General features: G+C 44.2%; 1 long non-coding RNA gene across 1 annotated transcript; it reads left to right on the top strand.

Annotated features, from left to right (window-relative positions):
- Window positions 1–796: 796 nt before the first annotated feature.
- LOC136010580 (uncharacterized) lies at window positions 797–11,222 on the top strand. Its single transcript, XR_010610937.1, has 4 exons — window positions 797–886; window positions 1,895–2,005; window positions 10,501–10,608; window positions 10,748–11,222. It is a non-coding gene; the product is annotated as an uncharacterized LOC136010580 (long non-coding RNA).
- The last annotated feature ends 5,958 nt before the right edge of the window (window positions 11,223–17,180 follow it).

Here is a 17,180-nt window from a genome sequence, read left to right as displayed (position 1 = left end):
GATCTACAGTGGGAAGCAAAAGAGGTGATGGTTATGAAGTGTGCGAGTGAAGGGCATAATCAGAGTAGTTCTGTATGAGTGTTGTTTGTTTTGACGTTAAGGCTGTTTGAGATGCCTCGTGCTGAACCATGTTCCATGCAAGCCAGCTCACGCCTGTGTGCTGCAGAGGAAACATTCCTGCAATTTTGACACCCTGCAAAGACAATGTCTGAAGTACAAGCACCTGTGTCCTAGGTAGTCACAAGACTTTCAGCTGGTACCTCATGTGGTTGCCCAAGGGAGCCTTCGTCCTCTTGCAACCTCTGGCCTTTGAAGGCAAAATACCTGGCCCCATGGGGAGGTTCAAAGAGGTGTTTGGGCTGTCTGGCAGGCAGTGACTGCCATACCCATGTTCCTTAACCCACTCCAGATTTTTTCCTCCTTCTCAGTTTCCTTCTCTGTGGGTGTGAAAATGACTAGGGAAGAGGAAATTGGAGGTGCCAGGCTGGAGAAGGCATTGGCTCCCCCTTCTGCAGCTGATTTGCCACTACAAGCAGTAGCCAAAACCTTCCCCCCTCCTCCTAAAGCCCTGGGCCCCCTGCCAGACTAGGTTTGGTGTTCCCAGCCATGCAGCGGCGGAAACCCTGTGCCAGGTCAAGCCGAAGGCACAGCAATAAAGAAGGAGCAGGTCATGGAAACCTGTTTCCATTATGGTGCTTGTAAATAGCCTTCCAGATTATCTTCTTGATTATCTGTACCCTACCTGTGCTGTTTCCATCTCTGAGGAGCTGAGTGCTTTTAAACCTTGCAGCAGCACTGCCGTGGCAGAAAGAACCTGCAAAGGCAGAGGGCCAGCACCCAGCTCAAGGGTTCAGCGTCTCTGGCAGAGGGCTTCTCCCCTTCTCAGGCAAGTCCATTCTTGACTTCCTAAGGGCACTAGATGAAGGAGGGGTTGCAGATGTGGAGACCACCCCCCGGTTAAGTGCATCAGTAATTATCCTTTTAAAAGCTGCATCTGTCTTACCCCATTTCACTCTACAATCTGTACTTCAAGCTGCATCCTACAATCAGAACTGGTTTTCTCTGGAAAACAAATTTGTCACTCTTTAAACTCCTTCAAAGAAGGAAATAAACAAGTAATGCTTTCAAAGCTACCCAAGTAACTCAGGAGCTTGTATCCCATTGTTTTCCATGCTAAGCAATTCTGATGATTTTTTTTTTTTTTTTTTTTTTAACTTGGCCCAAAGTCTGATTTCCAAAAATAATTAAGGCAGTTTGGAGCCACGAAGTCTACCTGTAAATTGAATTTGGTCTCGTAAGTCACTTGCATGCTTTGGAAATGCTAACCTTGATGTGGCAAACACAGTGTAACTGGAAGCACTCACTACAGGTTGTTGCTTTTTTTTTTTACCTAGTTCAATGGCAGCACTAGAGAGGTAAAACAACACTGGATTAAAGCACCCCAGCTGAGCCAAGGTAGCTGGGTAGGTGCACACACTCTTACTCCATGGCCAGTGTGAAGGGAAAAGTGCTTAACTTCTGCCACTTTCTTCTGAGGTTTAATGTAACCTGGTTTGCCTCTCTTTCGCCACAGGCAAAGAGCGTGCAAGCAGTCACCACCCTGTAGCCAACAACCATTACATAATTCAGCAGCAGTAACTGCCATGAATCTGAGCTCTTCCCTTTCAGTCTGCTCCTTAGGCTGAGTCCCTCTAGCCCTGCATGACCCTCCTCCAACAATCTACTGGGACCGCTGTTTCCAGGCTCAGCCAATACATCACACTTTGGCCTGGATGAATTTCAGTAAGGAAAGACAAAAATACCCTTATTGGCTCCCTCAGGATTGTCCCGACAATGAGGGTGAATTTTTCCTTTACTATATAGTGATGGCTTATCTTTTCTCCTTTTCTTCCAGCACCCAGAGGCACTGTGGTAAATGGAGCTGTGCTGCATCAGTGATCCCACAGATCCAAGGGAAGGGACAGTTCCTGCTGTGAAGACAGGGCAGCGGGCACAGATGGCAGAGGTGAGAGTGGGGGAGATAGCACAGCCAAGAAAACAAAAAAGTGGCAGCAAAAAGGCAAAAAGCTTCTCAGCTTCTTCTTGGTGTTCATTTTCATCTTCCTCTGGTGCCACTGAGAAGATGTAAAGTCTTACCAAAAAAGAGAGGCCTGAAAAAGAGCGTAGTGGGGAAAACTTCAAGAAGCTATCTTCCAGTGATGCTTCTTAAACCATAAGTAGTCACAGCCAAGACAATCATTTTGTCCAAGTCAGGGAAAAAGGCATCATGAAAAAGGCAAATCCATTAAAAGTGAGAAAATGCACGTTGCCTACTAGCATCAATCAGTGAGTAAGCAAACAAGGGGGAAAGAAATAAATATGCTGTAGGGTAATCATCAAGGTGTTGGTCTCTATTAAGGTGTAAGCCATCAGAAATCTCTGTAAAATCAATGGAGATACACTGGGTGTCCTCGGTTCAGCAGTAGCAGTCATTTTTCTCCTTCTTGGTACGTGGTGCAGCGCTGTGTTTTGGCTTTTGGCCTGGGAACAGCGCTGATAACGCTGATGTTTTTAGTTACCGCTCAAAAGTCTGACCAAGGACTTTCTGAGCCTCGTGCTCTGCCAGGGAGGAGGGGAAGGCGGGAGGAAGCAGCGACAGGACACCTGACCCAAACTGACCAAAGAGGTATTCCGTACCACAGCACGTCATGCCCAGGATGTAACGGAGAGTTACCCGGAAGGGCTAGGGCACTGCGGGGTTGGACGAGGTATCGGTCGGTGCTCAGTTGGGTGGGGTGGGCGAGTTATCGGTCAGCTGGTGTTGAGGTGTTGTATTCTCTCCCCTTGTTATTTCCTTTATCATTATTATCATTGATGGTAGCAATAGTGATTTGTGTTACACCTCAGTTACTAAACTGTGCTTATCTCAGCCCATGGGAGTTGCATTCTTTTTGATTCTCCTCTCCATCCCTCTGGGAGTAGAGGGAGAGCAAGAAGGGGGGGAAGTGAGACAGCGACTGCGTGATTTATGGCTGACTTTGTTTAAACCACGACACTGGGACACTGTATTCATAAAACAAAACTCAGCCCCCAAAGTCTGTGCTGTCAATTCCCAGATCTTGTTTTATTTATGTATTTTTAATTTGAATAAGAACAAAAAAGCTTTCAGGCCTCCAGAAAAAACCTTGAGCTTTTTTTTTTTTGTTACTTATAGCAACAGAGATGATGTGCTATATTTCTGAATTTCTACATTAATATGTTTCTGTAATTCCTCTAGCCTCAATCACTCCATGTGGTTTGCACAAAAAGGTGATTCATAGAAGTGCTCTAACATTCCACATCCACACAACCCTATGAATAACAATGAAATGTGAAGAGCCATGGGTAACTGCAGGGAGAAAAAAAACAAAGTAAGGAGCTTCTCAGCTGCTAAAACAAATTTCTTGCCTTGAGGTTAGTTCATTGTGCAGCATCAGAACAAGATGTAGCTGATGTTGATTTGTATTCATATCTCTGGTCTTGATGTCTCTGCAACTGCGGACAACTTTTTAGAATTCTTTCATCCTTGGTTAAAGTTTCAGAATAAAAAGTGAGAAAAATTATAATACTTTAAAAAAAATGTTTAAAGTCATAGTTTCCAGTTGCCCAAACCCCCAAATTTGTATGGAAATGTAAAAGTTTTGACAAAACCTTGGGAATGGTTAATGGTTTCTAGGTCCCAGATGGAGCAAGACAGACACAAGGCCAACAGGCAGTAGAGCACTCAGGCAGCTGCAAAATCCCACCATTCCCCGGCAAAGCCTCTCCTCCTAAGTCACCCACTTCCTTCTCAGCTTCACCTGAACCACCTCCACAGGTATTTACAGGCTGAGGAAGCCAGGATACCTCTTGGCAAATGGTGATTTTAAATTCCTTCCATCACTCCAAGAAAAAGAGCAGGATCAATTTTAGGTCAATGATTTGGTAGTTGCTTTTTTCCCACTCCAAAACAAAAGATTTCAGCTTGCAGTGAATAAAGCACTTTGGACTTGAAGCAAGAGGTTCTTACTTTTCAGTTAAAACAAAACAGAACAAGAAAAATAGATAAAATGAACATTGAAAAATACTGGCTAGGGAGAGGAAGTAGTTGTGCCCTCCCTTTTCCAGTACTAAGTGGTGGGGTTGCTCAGGCAGGTTGCCTGAAGTTTAGAACCCTCCTTTTGTCTTAGGAGACTCACATCTCAGGGCAGTGTCTTCACCGCCTCAGTGCTTTCACCAGGAGAGGAGTGAAAGCTACTCTCAATCGCTCGGCTGACCCAAGTCCTCTTTGCTTAAACAAACATGCAAGAGATCAGAGCCGGCGACTCAGATGCTCTCTCTCTTTGGTAAGCGTCCTGGGGACAGGCTGGCGATCACTTTTTCCCACCTCCAGCTCCCCCTCCCCATCCCTGTCCCCCAGATTGGTAAATATTTAAGTATTCCTGAGAGAGCAGGATGGCTCCAGTAGGAGCAATCATGAACATCACCAACCAAAACACCCCAAACACAAAATTGTGATGGGAAGCAATGTAGGATCACGTGACATCAGGAAAACAAGAGGCTTGAACTTGTCTCTCACGTATTCTTGATGCTGATAAAAAGGATTGCATATATTTTTCCTTTGGTTTTGTCAGTGTATCTTAACGTACTTTTTTCTCTGAACAAATTTACAGCAAATACTATTCAAATTTATGAACAGCTTCTAGACAACAAAACTGGAATTTCTTCAGCAAAGTTTGCATTTGCCACTAAGAGGAAGGAAAAATCACCCAATTCTGCTCTACTACATGCCCATGACCTACAATTTCACATGGGCTCAAATCCTAGCATGATATTCACCCAAAACAAGCTGTAATTAACCAACACCAACACATACACTTGAAGGACCTCTGCATGATAGTCAGAAAGTTCTGACACACCAATCTCATTTAGAACATACCCTGGGATGTGAGGCAGGGAGAGGGATGAATCCTTTCCCACTTTACTGGAGCGGTGAACAGCACCTCCCTTGCACACCCCCATGTATTATATTCTACTTCTCCTTGTCACGCTCCAATTAATGCTGTTTCTGTTCTGTGGAAGGTGTCTGGCTCTCCTCTTGACTAATCACTGGGCGTTGGAGGGTCCTCTCTGGAGCTTGAGAACTTGACCTCCAATGACACCCGTTTGACAGTGATGCAGATATGTGTGGCTCCCCTCACTCATCCCCACTCACCCCAGGAGTTCTCCCCACTCACCCCAGGAGTTCTCCTCACTCACCCCAAGAGTCCTCCTCTGATGCCCTGTCAGCACAGGCTTTCAGACAAGAGATACTGATGAAATCAACAACAGCGAAAGGAATGTGGCCTTCTGGCCTAACAGCCTTTGATTGATATTCTTTATTTCAACAAAACCTTAACTTGGTTAAAAATACATCGTACAACCTGTTTTGGCATTTCCAGGCAGGACATGTCTGCAGAACTAGCAGGGTCATTGAGGCAATGTGTTTCAAAACAAATACTGGGTCTCGCTTTCAAAATCACAAGGTCGTTTTATCTGTACATATTTCTTCTGTAGTCTGCCAAGCTGCTGCTTTACAAAATAATCATGTCAATACTCTTATTTACTATCTGCCTTACAATAACGCTTAGAGGTCCAGCAAATTAAGGGTTTCCTGGGTCCAGATGCATGAGGAGATAAAGCCCCTGCCCTGCAGAGCTTCCCATCCCGCTAGGCAGTTTGCAGGCAGGGATTTGAAGCACAGAGCCAGGGGAAACCTGAGACCATAGAAGCAGAAAGCTCAACACAGAGTTGAAGGCTGAAGCCTGCTTTGAAAGCCATAATGTGCCCTTCATATACATCCCTCTCTGAAACAAGAGCCCTTTTTTCCAGAAGGTGACCCCCTTAAGGCCTTCCTACATGGAGTTTTCTGCATGTGCCCTCTGCTGTAGGAGCGTCCTGCCCACTGCGGCTGGTTCTTCACACATGCCCCAAAAGGGAGTAAACAAAGCCAGTCCCTAAGCAACTCTGGGGCAGACATCATACCCTTCACATAACAACCCTTATGCATGGGAGACACAGGCATCCTTCACACACGCTTCCTGCTCTCAACAGGAAATTTCATGGTCCCTTTCCTCACCCCCAGGAGAAATTGCAACTCTCTCACATGAAACTGGAAGCATTTAAAAGCTCAAGCTACAGCTGGCATCTACTCTAGGATGAATTTTGATCCCTTTAATGAAGGAGTGCCAGAATTTTTGTGAGAGATAGGGAGTCAGGAGAGATTCTATGTGCAGAGACCTCTGTCCTACAACAATATTTTACTGAAACGCTAACTACAATACCGAGGTATTTTACAGCTCCACCCTTTGGAAATGATTCTCTTAGAGAAGAGGAAGCACGTTTCATGCCCCGGTTTTCTAGCAGCCGTTCGGCCCCCATTTGCAAACAGAATTTCTCAAAATATTTGTCTTTCCTATCACACCCTCTCTCGTTTCTTTGGGTGTCAGCAACTTCTTCCCTCTGTTGCAGCGGCACTGCCTTCCACCAGCATGCCCGGCTCCTGCTGCTCTCACATTAGGAAGGTATCAGTTATTGTCCTTTGCAAAGCCTGCCAGGTACTCACTCATAACAAAAACCACAGCTACACCTTAGGCAGAGCAGCTCCCCCTGCTCCAGCACATTTCTAGTTGGTTAATGAATTGAGCAGAATCAGGCTATCCCAATAGTTGAGAGAGACACTTCCAAAGAAAACAGACAAGTGTGGGGAAATGCACTTGCAAACCAGGAAGGTGGAACAGGTTTCTTTTCAAATCTGTCTTTAGTTCATCCTAACAGAGAACCTTCCTGCAACCCACAAAAATAGGCTGCTGATGACCCCACATACTCAGAACTTTGGCTTTTATTTCTGCAGATGCTGATACCTTCATCACATGGCCTCTCAAGCTGCTGTGTTAGGCACTTAATGCCAGTGCCAATTACATTTATCTTTGCAACTTGCATTCAAATGAATGCTTTGTATATGCAAAAGATAACCTCTCTAAACCAAAGAAGGTAGCAGTCATCATTGAAGACTGGGAATACATGCAAAAGCATCAAAGTAAACAATGCAGAATCTGGGTTGTATCTGGAGATTTTTGCATAATGCATACAAAAGTTTGTCTGCTATTTTCAAACTGGAACACCGTTAAATATTGAAGTGATGAATTTAATCTCTCTTCACGTGATTGTGTCTGCTCAGCTGCCTATAGCATGTTTTATGGGTAAGGTTTTGGCTGGCAGGAGTTTTTGCTCACCACCAACCATAATCAAGTTGTCTCCTAGCTTTCCTTACAGTAAACCGGTCTTGGTCTTCTCAAATACAAACATTACAACAGATACCAGGAACTGCACCACTCATTAAGACATATCAAATACATTGCTTACACTGATAAGACTCCTATCTGAGACTCCAGAGAAGAGAACAAACTTTGCATAGAAGAAATATATCAGAGGAGACAAAAGCTGCAGTCCAGTTACAGTAACCTGGAAGTGTCTGCAATTTAAGATAATGAAGGTGTGGGCAAGATCTTCAGGCAGCGCAAACTGATGCTGGTGGGGCTACATCAGTTTGTATATTTGAAAATTATCTGTCCCAAAGTAGACATCATCTTTTAGCAATTTTAACAGAAAAAAACCAAACAAACCAATAACAAAACAAAACAAAAAAAAAACCCACACACAAAACCCCACAAAACAAACAAAAAACCCCACAAAAAAAAAAAACCCAACCCTTATTAGTTAAACTATTCCTCAAACTCACTACTGAAAAATAAAGCCTATATTCACCTTGATCTGTAACAGCAGTATCAAGGTGTAAAAATGGCCCTCTGGCCAATGTAGCCTCAGTCTACATAGCGTCATATCCTTCTACTCTTCCCAGGCAGGTAACTAATTGTTTGGTGAAATACACCGCCCTCCAACCCTAGAATTGAAAAAGCAGAGCATAGGACCCCATGATCATCATCCTGGGGTGCACGTATTCAAAAATCAATGCAGTCTCAGCTTATTTTGTATGTATAATATCATGGCCTTTTAAAATAACAGCCACATTTCATATAAAAGGGCAACAAATGACTCTACATTCCTCCTCTCAAGGTGCTTAAAAATAGGTGAGATGCATTTATTCACACCTATTTACCTACTCTGCCTTGGCTGTATCCAAAGGATAGTGCCTGTACTCATGAACAGGACATATCTCACTAAAGGATCTACTTTGTTATCAAGGCTTTGTTATCAAACACCGTTCTCCCTCCAGAGCTAAGCAGATGAGATATGGCTGCTTCAAGCTCACAGACTTCCATTATTAGAGTCCATCTCTGGTTGGATGGCATTTCGTAAGCTGCCTCTTTCTATTTCCTGTGCTACACAAATATCATTGATTCCTTGAGGCTGTAGGAGATGTAGGATTGTCCACTCCATTCGACTGAAAGCCTCTGGACACAAAACAGCTGCATGGAGAACCATCACTTTTGCAGAGATAGATGGTCAGAAGCTGCTGGAGGCTCAAGTCCAGAACCACTTTGTTACCAGTGATTTATGTGACATCCTTAATTTCTAAAAGCCAGCTGCTTCCAAAAACAGCTACAAACAAAGAGGCCAGACTCTAATCTTGGTTATGTCAGTTTATCTCTGCAGTTACTCCCAATTTACACCAGGCAAGCAGAGATCAGAATCTAGCTCTGTCTAGCTTTGCATTGGCCGTAAATAAGCCCATTAGGGTTTGTCCCAATGATGTAATGCTTTAATGCAACACTCCACATCTATTTGTGTCAGTGGAGTTGTGGGGGAAGACAGATCAAGGATTAACTATTTCTCATGTTTCTCGCACAGGACAAATTAAAATTTTATTCCCAGCCACTGTTCTCCTGTTCTTAACTTTCTGCTCCAGGACAGCTGCTTGACTGTTGTTCCAAATCTGGCATTAGGGGCAAACAACAGCTATACATCCTGTCCATTGGGTCTGGAAAATCCCAGAATGAGAAAGCATGGACAATGATCATGCTCTTTAGTACAGTATGCTTTAAACTGTAAAACCTTAGGATTACAGGGCAGGAGGAGTTTGTCACTCTTGGCTGGGCAGCTCTGGAGGGATGGCTTTTCAAACAGAAACATCTTAAAGGCAGTTGCTAGAAATCTGGACTGTAACTAGCAACACAGGAATGTGGCCCAATTAAGACCTCTGTATGATCAAAACATCAAACAATCATGTAACCATCTGCAGCTAAAGATATAAATACCTAAACATATGGCAAAATAGGCTGCAGTAGAAGGAACAAAACAGGTTGCAACAGAAGAAAATTTGGTGTTTGCTATTAGGATGTGCTGACTGCTTTCTATGAAAAGTCAGCTAGCTTCGCTTTCTATCTTTATGGGAGCAGAAAGGCATACCCCCTGGGTAGCATCTACATCATATCTATATGTGGAGGTCTCCTTGATTTACATCCAGAATAAGAACACAGGATACAGCTGCTTCCAATCAAATGCTTTAAAGTCTCATAGTAGTGTTTACTGAATATTCATCTTGAGCTCTTGAGGTGCTGTAAACTCATGTGGATTTCAGGTCTCCTATTAAAATATAACACTATTTTGCTGTATATATTGCAGAAAAATGCTTGAAAACATATGCTAAATGAAGACTACAAAGGGTAAAAAAAAGAAATAAGAACCCAAAATTTGAGCAGAGTAGGGTTTGGACAGGCCCTCGGAAAGTGGAAGCAGTGCCCATGCAACTTCTGTCAAGCTTCCACATGCACCCAGACTGCTGCTGGTACAACCCACACCACCAGTAGGCACTGACATGTGTTGTAGCACAGTAGTCCTTTGTCACACCATGCTAATTTGGATTGATATCTGAAATTCATGTGCAAGCACCAAGAGATTCAGAAGCATATTACAGGCTGCAGCCTTCACTGGGTTTGCATCAACACGCACAGTTTTCAATGAAACAGCAAACAGTAGATTTGCTGGACAAGCCAGAGCAAACTGTTGCAAATGTCCTGGACAGAACTTCAAGGACGGTTACAGGGAAAAGAACAAAACAGCCCTTCCTAGCCGGGCCCCTGTGTGCAGACCATACAAGAGCAATAACACAGACATCGTATGGGGATGTTTCTGTCCCAGTGTCTTGCCTGCAGGCCAAGGCTACAGCTATGGCTGGTCCCCTGCCAGCTGCAGTGAAGTCCTGTCTCCCTTTCAGGGTCTTCCAATCCCACTTCTCCAGCTCACTGTTCTCCAGCTTTACTGCACAGCCAGCTCCCAAGCTGCTGCCTCTGCACCACTGCTCCTGCTTTCCTGCAGTTTCCCATTGACTGGGGGCCCTTCTGCCTGGATGAAGTTGGAATCAGTCAGTAGGAGCAGCCACCTTATCCAAATGAAACATCTCCAAGGAAGTGCATCTGAGTCAAGAAAGTTTGACCTTAGAAATTGGGTGAGTGTCCTATGTCATGTGCTAGCAAATTCCCTTCTTGTTTTCTGCCCCAACAGATACTCAATTACTCACATGGAGAAGCAGAGCAATTTGAAATCGGAAGAATGTGGGAGAAATTTAGCTCTGGGCTGCAGGAATACTCCCACACTGCATGGGAGAAGCAGGTTAGCAGTTTTTGCTATAAATCTGATCAAATGGCAACTCAAACCCAATCCCCACAGCCCAAATTGGGCATTTTTGCTACCTTCGCATTCAATGGCAGGTCTCTGATTTTCCACTTATCATCACCTCTTTTCTTTACAGGTTGGACCTCCTGCACAGATACTGTATGAATCCTGGTGACTTTTGCAAACCACTAGACTCTTCCCTTGTACTCATCCTTTATTACAGCAAGAAATGCACCTTACAAAAGCATAAAGGCTTCAATCAATTATAAAACATACTCCAAATATATAAATAATAATCCAGTACCTCTAAATACTTTTTAAAAAGAGAAGGGAATGTATATCTGACTCCATCAGAGACAAAACACATGGCTCATTCTGTGTACTTTCCGTCAATATATACCAACACAGCAGGTATGTTCCCTGTGCCCTGAAAGAGGCACTGCATAAGATTAGGTGGTTATTTTTGTAGCATGTCTTGTATTTCCTGCTCACAAGGGAGGGCGTGACTGTCCAGCTTTATGAATGAATAATGTCAGTGTTTGATTGATTCATGGGAAGCCTGCTGAAGCTGATGTCATTCAATAAATGCGAAAATACATGCCAAAATTAAATACCAGTACTTTCTTGTCATCTTCCAGCAATTAGGGCTAGCCTTCATATGAACATCAGCTGGTTTGTAACACCGCAGAAGTGGAACGTTAAGGATGTAACATTTTCAGTTACTCAAGCGCTTGGGTGAAACTCATAACTATTTCTTGGGCATGCGGTGTTATTTACAAGTACACATTCCTTGCAATAGGAAGAGTGTGTCAGAAAGAATGCCATCATAATTCTACAACACTGATTTCAGCAATTGAAAAGAGGTCACTCACACAATCCTACAAAAGAGCTTTACACACTAGTCTTTACACAATAGTCTTCTAAATCCATAAAAGATGCAAATTTGTGGCACTGATGAATCAACATGGAAGCTTTGGCACTAGCAGGATACTTTCAACATGAGCTCAAGAGCAGAACCAGGTCCTTCAGGTGACATTAGAATTGTCATGTTAAATTCAGAAATCTGAGTGTTAAGAGTTTGAAGAACTGTTGTTCTATCATATGTTACAGATATTTGCAACACAGAGCTCAATTTTCTTTCTATTTTTCACTGTTATGAGTAACTCTAATTCCAGGGTCCATGCTCCTTTGAAAATTTAAAGATTTTCAATGTAAAGACAAACTGGTTACATCAATCAGTCACTACTTTGAGGTTTTTTGTCAAATCCATCAACAAAATCTAATCCTGACAAGTGCCCATTTCTGACCCTGCAGTGATTGCCTCTCTCCCAGATTTCTCCTCCTCTCTCTATTCAGATATGTGGTTCTGAACTCATCCTCGGTGAAAGACAGCTCTGAGGTCTGAAAGAGGAGTGCAGGACTGTGAAAACAAGAATAGAGAAGGGAAATCATTAAGAGTCTGAGTTGTAGGACAGTGTCACTGGGAAAATGAGTTTGGGAAGGGACCTCATAAGGTTGACTAGAGATTTAAGCAAGAGACCAGAGCCTGTTGTTCAGGGCTTGATCTGAAAACCTTCACAGATGGAAATTGCGCAGTTTTGTCTGGGCAACCTGTTACAAATCATGAATGACCTCATGATTGAAAAGCTTTTCCCTATGTCTAGTCAGAAACTCCCTTCTGTCAATTTATGTTCTTCGTCTCTTGTTCTCCTGATATGCACCACTGTGAAGAGCCTTCTCTTCTCAAAGCTGAACAAGCCCTATTCCCCCTGCATCTCTGCATGGAGTACAAGCTCCAGCCTTCTCTTGGGGTCCCTCTGCTGAACTCTCTCCACTTTGTCAATGTCTTACTTCTTCTTGGGGGTCGAAGTACTGAATGCTGTATGCTTTTATCGTCTAAAAAGTGCTGAGTAGAGGGAGATAATCATTTCCCTCAACATGCTGGCTATTATTCTGCTAATACTGCCCAGATATTGTCAGTGTATTTTCTTCCCAGGGCACGCTGCTGGCTCATGTTCAGCTCACTGTCTACCAAGCAGGTCCCTTTCAGCAGGTCTGTTCTCCAGCTAGCCAGTTCCCAGCCTGTACCATTACCAGGAGTAATTCTTCCCAAAATTTGGCATTTGACCTTGTTGAATTTTGTTAGGTTCCTGTTATCACATTCCTCCATCCTGCCTAGGTGCCTCTGAATGGCACCCTGCCTGCAACATACTTAGAATCATAGAATCATGGAATAGTTAGGGTTGGAAAGGACCTTAAGATCATCTAGTTCTAACTCCCCTACCATGGGCAGGGACACCTCACACTAAACCATGTCACCCAAGGCTCTGTCCAAACTGACCTTGACCACCGCCAGGGATGGATCATTCACAAGTTCCCTGGGCAACCCATTCCAGTGCCTCACCACCCTTACAGAATTTTTTCCTTATATGCAATCTAAACTTCCCCTGTTTAAGTTTTAACCTGTTACCCCTTGTCCTGTCACTACAGTCCCTAATGAAGAGTCCCTCCCCAACATCCTTTGCTATGAGGTCTCCACGCAGCCTTCTCTTCTCCAGGCTGAACAGCCCCAGCTTTCTCAGCCTGTCTTCATACAGGAGGTGCTCCAGTCCCCTGATCATCCTCGTGGCCCTCCTCTGGACTTGTTCCAGCAGTTCCATGTCCTTTTTATGTTGAGGACACCAGAACTCCACACAATTCTCCAGGTGAGGTCTCACAAGAGCAGAGTAGAGGGGCAGGATCACCTCCTTCGACCTGCTGGTCACGCTCCTTTTGATGCAGCCCAGGATACGGTTGGCTTTCTGGGCTGTGAGCGCACACTGGAGCCGGCTCACGTTCATTTTCTCATCGACCAGCACCCCCGAGTCCTTCTCCGCAGGGCCACTCTGAATCTCTTCTTTGCCCAGTCTGTAGCTGTGCCTGGGATTGCTCCGACCCAGGTGTAGGACCTTGCACTTGTCATGGTTGAACTTCATAAGGTTGGCATCAGCCCACCTCACAAGCGTGTCAAGGTCCCTCTGGATGGCATCCCTTCCCTCCAGCATATCAACCGGACCACATAGCTTGGTGTCATCGGCAAACTTGCTGAGGGCACACTCAATCCCACTGTCCATGTCACCAACAAAGACATTGAAGAAAACCTGTCCCAACACCGATCCCTGAGGACATCACTTGTCACTGGTCTCCAGCTGGGCATTGAGCTATTGACCACAACTCTTTGCATGCGGCCATCCAGCCAGTTCTTTATCCACCGAGTGGTTCACATATCAAATTGATGTCTCTCCAATTTAGAGACAAGGATGTCATGCGGGACAGTGTCAAACGCTTTGCACAAGTCCAGGCACATGACATCAACTGCTCTACCCCTGTCCATCAGTTCCGTAGCCCCACCATAGAAGGCCACCCAATTGGTCAGGCAGGATTTCCCCTTAGTGAAGCCATGCTGGGTGTCACCAAGCACCTTGTTGTTTTTCATGTGCCTTAGCATGCCTTCCAGGGGAATGTGCTCCAAGATTTTGTCAGGCACAGAGGTGAGACTGACTGGTCTGTAATTCCCCAGGTCTTCCATTTTCCCCTTCTTGAAAATGGGGGTTATATTTCCCTTTTTCCAGTCATCGGGAACTTCACCTGACTGCCATGATTTTTCAAATATGATGGCCAGTGGCTTAGCAGCTTCATTCGCCGGCTGCTTCAGGACCTGTGGATGGATTTCATCAGGTCCCATGGACTTGTGTACGTTCGGGTTCTTAAGATGGTCTTGAACCAGACCCTCTCCTACAGTGAGCCCAAGGTCTTCATTCTCACAGTCCCTGCGTCTGCATTCCAAGACTTGGGAGGTGTGGTCAGAGCCTTTGCCAGTGAAGACCAAGGCAAAGAAGTCATTAAGAACCTCGGCCTTCTCCACATCCAGGGTAGCCAGTTCTCCTGATGGCTTCTGGAGTGGGCCCACATTGTCCCTAGTCTGTCTTTTATTTGCTGTGTAATTATAGAATCTCTTCCTGTTATCTTTCTCATCCCTAGCCAAGTTTAATTCTAACTGGGACTTAGCTTTCCTAACCTGGTCCCTAGCTTCATGGACAACATCCCTGTATTCTTTCCAGGCCACCTGGTCATGCTTCCACCTTTCATAAGCCTCTTTTTTCCCTCAAAGTTTCCTCAGCAGCCACTTATCCATCCAAGGAGGTCTCCTGGCCCTCCTGCTGCACTTCCTTCTAGTCGGGACACAACATTCCTGAGCTTGTAAAAATTTACTGATGCTTGCAATTTGATGATATCTGCAAACTTAAGTACTCCACCACCCCTCTATGCCACTGATAAAGATGTTCAATGGGACCTATTAGAGACACCTGCAGAGTCTGTTCTATGCCTCCAAGTAGGTTAACACCCATTAGCCACTGCCTTTTGAGCTCTATCATCCAAGCAGCTTTTTACCCATGCAGATCATAACATCCTAACTTGAATACAAGAATACTGTAGGAGACGCTGTCAAAAGCCTTGCTGAAGTGGAGGTAGATGACATATACCTTCAGTAAATCATGTTGCAAAAACCAAATTAACGACCTGTGCACACTTCCAGACACATGACATTGTCCCACCAGTCTCTGCACTGGGCACTGAGCCCCATTAGAGGCTTTTAAAGCCCTGCCTAACACCGTCCCTACTGTCATCTCCTTCCTGAAGGCCACAATCTCCCATGATTTAGCAGAAATAACAAAACTGGTGTACAATACATGGAGCCTCATGAACTATGCCAAAACTTCCATAATAAATAAGCTAAATGTGCACATAATCTATATGTGTAGTTGCTCTCTCACTGGTGATCCTTTTGCTTCTGCTCCTGCATTACCTCATAAACTGGAGAGCAGAAGTCAGATAGATAGCAAATACAGCTGAATTTTACTTAACTGTCTGTGGATGATCTGTATATGAAAAATACATCCAAAATTTTATACTAGGGAAGGGCAATGTGTTTGAAAAGAGTTTTGAATGAATCCATATGTTTTTTTAAACTATCGTTTTATGGATAAATCCATTTTATTCACAGTTTGACAGGCAACATTCAACTTATGTTGATGACAGAACAAAATCTGCTTAGTTTTCTGACAAGACACTGAAAAAAAAATCAGATTTATTTTGAAATCAGCCAAAATGTTTATTTGTGTCAGTTTGTAATTTTTTGCAGTATTGTTACTTGGTGATCGGCTGACCAAGTTTTCAACAGAAAAAGGTGGTCATTACTCCTCGAGTTCAAAGGGAATCCCCACCTGTCTCACGACACTTTTGATTCTCCACCTCATGCCATTGCCCTCCAAACCAGCACTTCAAAGCTGAATGGCTCTCTTGGCAGATTGCTGGGAGCCTTCTCTTCTACGGATCTCTAAGTGTGCAGCAGCCAACTGGCCTGCAAGTAGCAGCAGAAAATAGTGAAGTTAAAGAAAGCGCGAAAAAGTTTGGATGCCTATCTGAGTGCTAGCTGCTTCCATTAGTAATAATCCATTGTTCAGTGAGAGAGCTAGTGTTAATGACCCCTGTTCAGGAAAGCATTTAAACAGAGGCTTAACTCTGTCCCTATTCAGGCTGGCACTTATGTCTCAGTTTAAGTGCTATCCTGAATAGACTTTTTTTTCCTGAATCAGGGCCAATTTCAGTTCATCATCCCTGAGGAACAGATGCATTCTTCCCCCCTTCCTAGCAAATGTAGAAAAACATGAATCCACTATGTAGCATGGAAGTGGGAACAGTCTAGGATAAAAAGAGGAATCTTCTGTCTTCCTATCAGCACAGACCTACCAGCATGTACTCCCCCAGCACCCAGTAGTACTCACTTAGGGCTTCTCATAGATGGCTGGCAGAGGTCACTGCAACCCTGCACCATACGAAGCAAGAGGATGTGTCACATCAGGTTGGGTTAATGGAAAGTATCTCATTTTAAATCCATCTTTGCATTCCTAGGAAGGAGCAAGGGGGTTTTTTTGCAAAATGCTGTAAGATTCAACGTGCACAATACCATTAGTCATTATTCAATGAGTCATCACTGATTACCCAACATAACAGCAGTAAGAACATGTCTCATCTCCTAAGGCTCACCTGTAGCCTTATGTGTAGGGGAGATGAGAAGTGATGTAGCAACTGCCCTATGTTAGGGGGGAAGTTTATGACTACACATTGAGAAAGAAGTATATCAAAGGATACTCTAAAAGATATAAAGAGCTGATAAGCACCAAGTTCCCACATCTGTCTTCCACAGACCCCTTTTAAAAACTCCAGGAATGATTTTTTTTGCAGCAGCAGCAGCATGTTTGCAGGCAGCCACAATTACCCCGACCACTACCTTTCTCTGCTAAGTTACACACAGAGCTGTCATCCCCACAAATCCAGAGAAACAGGGCTACCTGACCCCTTGGCAGGACTGTCCAAGGCACAAGAGTATTGAACACAAGAATGGGCATATTTCTGTATGAGTTCAACCCAAGAAAAGTGATGTTGACACTTTTGACTTCGCAGAGAAACAAGTGATGCTGGCTCAATATATACTGTAACTTGCAGAGTTAACGGCACTGGCAAATCAA

Source organism: Lathamus discolor, chromosome 1, assembly GCF_037157495.1.
Source record: "Lathamus discolor isolate bLatDis1 chromosome 1, bLatDis1.hap1, whole genome shotgun sequence".
Taxonomy (NCBI): domain Eukaryota; kingdom Metazoa; phylum Chordata; class Aves; order Psittaciformes; family Psittacidae; genus Lathamus; species Lathamus discolor.
This window is presented reverse-complemented; position numbering and strand designations above follow the sequence as displayed.